This window comes from Haemaphysalis longicornis, unplaced genomic scaffold (assembly GCF_048455015.1).
Source record: "Haemaphysalis longicornis isolate Haplotype H1 unplaced genomic scaffold, Haemaphysalis longicornis Haplotype H1 scaffold_8, whole genome shotgun sequence".
Taxonomy (NCBI): Eukaryota; Metazoa; Arthropoda; class Arachnida; order Ixodida; family Ixodidae; genus Haemaphysalis; species Haemaphysalis longicornis.
The window spans coordinates 16889475-16895474 of NW_027526445.1; positions in this window are offsets into that span (position 1 = coordinate 16889475).

Consider the following 6000-nt stretch of genomic DNA (forward strand, 5'->3'; position numbering starts at 1 on the left):
GACCCTGAACCGGCAACCCGTGTTTGTTCGGTACAGACGTGTGCGCTGCCCTTTTCAACCACACTATGTTGGCCCTTTCACTGCCGTGGAGAGACACTCGTGGACGTACGTAATGGACATAACGTCTCTACGACAACATAGCTCTAGAGAACCGGAAGCCAGCATACGTCACCGCCGTCGACATCAACCGTACGACTCTTCCCACTGTGGCTGCACACCGCCGCGACCATCATGTACGCTGGATTGGTCACAGCGTCACACCAGCTACTTTTAAGGTCGACAGCCCTGTTTCAGCAAGCCACAGTGTCACGGAAGAAGACTGACATAGGCAAACGAGCGCGATCACTCGCCGGAGGGTTAGCGCGCCTCTGCCATCAGTATATGGAGCCACCACTGCATTCAGAATATAAAATCCGGCTTTCTACGTGGTCTGGTCCTCTCCTTCAGCGCCTCCGTAGCATATGCTCTGCACTTTTTGCTATATAAATTGTTTTGTGTCATCCTCCCCTTCTCTCTTTATTTTCCGTGGCATAAACAATAGGCATTTCAGGAGCACCCGTTCCTTGAGATTACGGGGACAGGGCCAGAATATCGGTCTGGTGTGATAACTACTACGCTACCGGCGTGGCTCTTTCCCTAACTCTTTCTGGTGTATTTATGTTATTTTTTGTTTTCTGCTCTTGGTTGTGGTGCCAGCGCCACTCGGACTTTTCAGGGTGAAGGGGATCTTCTTTTTACCCCCGGAGGTTGCAATCTTTCTAAAAAAACGTGGTCTTTTTAAAAATCGTAAATGCAGGGTTTTTATGACTTCAATGGATTCAAAGTGACAACTGAGAAATGGACTGGAGACAGGTAACTGAATAGGCACACAGAAAAAAATACACTAAGAAAGTGTAAGACACAAAATAAAGAAATCGATCAGCTTTTATTGCAGTTAAAAGTTCGTCAGGCTGGGGTAGCGTGTGGTTACCTCTTGGTATTATGCTTAATTTGGGGGTTTAAATGTGCACTTGTATCAACCGCGGCAGCCACTTTCTTGATGGAGGCAAAAAATCAAAATTGCCGGTGTGTTAAAGATTTAGGAACACGTCAAGGATATCCAGGTGGTCAAAACTATTCTGTAGAAAGCCACTGCGGCACGTGTCCCGCCTGTATAGCGTTGGAGCTTTGAACATTATATTCAAAGCAGAACTTCCGGAATTCCTTCCAAAATTCTACTTCACACGTTCCAATTTCCTTGCCAGGAAACGGAAGCGCACCGTGCGCTCTACGATGTCATCATTTAGAGAGTAGGATATAGACACTGGCTCGCAAGTTAAGCTCAGTCTTTTTATTCTGCAGCAAACAAGGCAATCAAAGAAGGAAATATGATTTGTCTATGCTTTCCTTTGTCGTAATATGTTTTTTTTTCTTTGTCAGTAATATGTTTGTTTTCTCCCCTTTTTGTTTTCACCTTTCTTGGTTCAGTTTATTTTACAAATGGTTTTCTTGGATTTTAGTAGTTTGTATATACGTACCCTTTAACGTATCCCTTTAGAGCATTGTGGTCATTTTAAATATTTTCTCCTCTAAATCACAGGCAAGATGTTAACCATCCACAACCATTCTCAGGCGTTGACCTTGAATTGGTTTTTTTACGGTACGGTTACAAACAGAGATCTTTTATAGATTTTCAAAGGCTGTTCGGTTTGTGTGCAACACGACACGCAGTGGGTTCCCTTCTATCTCCACATAGTGTTGTTAAATGCGCTCTATTTGTATATTCATGTGAAGTTTCTATTCGAATATGTTTTTTCCGTGTAATCCCAAGTTCTATGCATTTCAACACGTCTTGCGTTCCCAACAACAGCATTTGCATTTTGTACGCGGCTTTCTACTCGTAATGCAGATCAATGGATTTGCATCATACCGCCCTTACAAATAACTGTCCTTGTTGATGCTGCAGTAAAGATTTGAGTTATTTCTTTTCTGTTAAAGATATTTAGATGATAGGTTTTTTGTTCACTTATTGATGTTCCAACAGTGCACGATCGCCGAATTTTGGCTGCAAACCAACGAACCAAGCGGCGGCAAGCCATGGCTATGGCTTGTTTGATTTTTACCCCTTCTTCGTGTTGGTGTGATGGCATGTCCTAACTCTCAGTAGGTTCCCCGTTTAGACACCTACAATAAATTCTGTCATTGTAGTGTAAGTGCTCCTATTAGAAAAAAGCCTTCAATGGCATTTTTTTAACAGGTTGGAGTTGTTCCACAACATATCACCCTTTTCCCTTTGGTGCACCTGTACCTAAACCTATTACGGGTCCCATATATTGAATTGTTTTTTTTTTTTGCTGTATGTAAAGCGGGGCTTTGGTAAGCCAGTCATGTTTATTTCGGATAGATGTTTTAGCCTTTAACCGAAATGGGGGGACTCGTTTCTATTTCTCTTGGAAAAATCGCACATTCCTTGTTATTTCTGGGTGCTCCCATGAAAATCTCGCGTTTTCTTTTTCGCAAACATCCGCTTTTAAGGCGAACTTTAGACGGAAAGAATCTGTGACCCTGTTGTTTGCGAGGTGATAGAGGTTATACTTCAATAAATACCAGCTATGCTGAGAAATAAGGCTGGCTTGCAACGCTAGATGAAAGAAGAAAAACAAAACGGAAAAAAAGAAAAAAATGGAAACAAAAAGACGTCATTTTATGCAACAAAAATGTTCAATCACAAAATTCTCTCCAAATCTGTGCTCCCAAGAAACTCCAACAGTGCCCTAATTGATCGCTAGCCTGACCGGGAACCGACCAAGGACACAACACAGCACTTAGCTCAAATCCCGCACCAAGCTGCCAGCACAATGATAATTGGAGTTTCTTTCTGTGCAGGGTGTACTTTGGACGCACGCGTATAACCTGATGTATGTCTTCTCTTTAGTCACATGCAGAACAAACAGGTGAGGATGCCTCCTGGATTTTGTACAAATGCTGTCAGGTGTAGATCACATTCAGGCGTAGCCTATGCAGAATGGCTTCCTTGGACTTGCTAAGTCCAGGTGGAAATATTCGCGTGAAGATGTGCGTATTTCTGCCTTGCATCAGTCCAGATGGACATCTGCGCTTTCCATGCAGTTGATGTGGCGAGTATTGCCGCGTCCATCCTCGTGAATGGGATCGGCAGAGCTTGAGTGCAGAGTCTGTGGGCAGATGAGGCGGCTTTGTCAGCTGCGTTGTTGCCCTCAACTCCGCTGTGGGCACGACGCCATAACAAACCTACGCTGTGTTCCCTTTGTATAGCATGTAAACGCAAAAGATTGATTTCCCAATCCAGCTGTTCTTTTGCAAGCCACTTTAAGCTGTAGATTGCCGGCCTTGAATATGTAAAAAGAGCCCATTGATTGGCCGGCTGCTTTAAAATATACTAAAAAGCAGCCCGCCGTCCAGCCAGCTCAGTAACTATCATGGAAGACTTGTAGCTCAATAGGGCGCCGATGGTAGTGAACGACGAAGGAATCGACATCCCTATCACCAACGATGTAGCCGTTACTGAGCCCTGATTGTACACAAGAGTGTGCCCTCTGTATTTTTCCTAATATGCCCCTAGGCAAAGAACATTAGAGTCGGGGCTGGTATATATCCCTTCCACTTAAATCTAGGCAGCGTAGTGACAATTACCATCGGAGGAAAAAACCTAATTCTATTAGAGGACATAAAAAAAATGGAGGTAGTCTTCGGAGCACCAAGGGATATGCTGAATATTCCTTCTACAAGCCCTCTAGCATTTTAAATCTCCATTTGGAGGGAGAAGTCAGGGCTAGGGGGCTATAGCGAAATAAGCCTTCGAAGATGGCGTAGTATTTTCGTAAAACACAGCTGACGCTATATCCATCAGTGCTGTTGGAAAGCATGCCGAAATGTTCGGGAATGACGCCAACTTCTCTTTTAGGTTTCGGATGCGCGCCGTCCATGTCAAATGGCGGTCCATGGTAACAGGCAAAACTTGTGATGGGTGACATACGATGTCGGTACTCCTGCGGCCTTTAACTGGTATTTTGAGACGTCCCGCTTTGTAAAGGCCTTCGCGGCGCGCAATACCAGTGATATCGCATATCGACACGTTACGAGAATGTTTCAATCCAGCATACTTCATGCTGAAGTCTCCAGTGTAGCACACGCCTGTTGCGACCTGAGCACCCGATACAGATATCATCAGGGTACATGGAGGTACCAACCGATATCTGGCGACATCTCTCAAGGCCAATCATTGAAATATAAAAAGAGTCGGGCTCGATACCCCACCCATAGGGACACCATGAGTCCCGTTATGGAGGGGTGTCGCACCATAAGCTGGACACGTAGATGGTACTCTCTGAGAGGTAATCAGGCATCCAGACGTACATTTGTCCCGCGATACCTACAAACCTCATTGCGTTCCGGACAGCTTCATGGAGAACACGGTCGTATGCCAATTTAATGTAAATGAAGACGGCAATGGTATTTGGCTGTCGGATCTTCGTGTGCTTCCCATGTGTTGCAAGGGCAATGACGTCAATGCTGCTCCGGCCCTTGCAGAATCCCGACATCTGCGATGAATATACGCTTCTGTCAGTCAGATCCCAGTGTAAGCGAAGCAGTACCATCTTTTACCTGAGCTTCCCAATGCAGCTTAGAAGCGCGATAGACGGCTACGAATCAATATTCGTTGTGTCTTTGGTAGGTTTCAGAAAGGGCACGATAGGAGCTCGCTTACAACCAGGCTCAAGACGGCCGGTTGGCAAGAAGCCATTGAATATTCACAAGAGCCACCGCTTCGCATTGCTGCCTATAATAAATAAATCGTAATACTTATCCAGTCTTCGCCTGTAGAAGAGGCTTTATCAACTGAGCACAGAGCAGCTTCAAGTTCTGCCTTACAGAATGGTTCGTCCATGTAGGGTGTGTTCGGGGATGGGTTCGCCGCATTGGAAAGGCTCGTTGGTAAAGACACCGGTGCGGCAGTAGTTTAAGCACAGAAAGGTTCACCGACATCTAAGTCACTTAACTTCGTTTTCAGAGAAATGGAGTTAAGAGGGTACGACCGAATTCGTGGTGCACGGAGAACGCGCACTAAACTCAATATCTTTGTGAGCTGCTTCCGAGGGTCTAGCTTCAAACAAAAGGACACTCATTGACGTTTGACAAGCTTTGACGTTTGGCAGGATGTCTCTGAATGAGCTTTTGTGTGCGTCGGGCTGCTCGTATATCTTCTACTCGGAGGTCTTCCACACGCGCCTTTCTGTCCTTCTACAAATCGCCCTGAGAGTTTCATGCTTGACGTCAGCCAATGAATTCTTGTTGGGCCGGCTTAGAATTTTGCTGCCCAACCTTTTGGTATAAAAATACCTTAATAAAACCATTATCTTATCCTTTATCAACATCTAATCCCCAGCTCATTTTTCATACTAATTTAACAACAATCGATTGTCCAGAGTAAGTACTTACAAATATCTTGGTGTCAACATTCATAACAGATTATTCTTGACAAAGCATATTGGTTGCATTACCGCCAAAGCTCTGAAAAAATTGGGTACCTACGTCGCACCTTATCTAAATCTCCCATAGATATTGCATTACTCATGTATAAGTTATTAATCCCTCCAATTATCGAATACGCCTAACCTCTCTGGAACCCGCACAACCAGTTCGAAATTAATAAGCTTGAATCTATTCAAAGAAAAGCCATTCGTTTTATATAATGGCTTTACGACATAAAGTTTTCCTTTCGACTAGAGTAACCCCCCTTGATTTAACCTTGCCTTCTTCACGCCCGCGCATTGAGTCATTAAAACATTTCATTTTCTTGTGCTGGCACCCAATCCCACACGCAGGACGCCTACCTTACTTTGTACAGTCCATTCATAACGTGAACCCAACAAAACCTCAATATTACTCCGATACTTGCCTGTACAAAAACATTCAAAAGTAGTTTCTTTCCTCGCACAATAGAATGGTCGAATGCTTTGCCTGACCGTGTTAGATACGTAT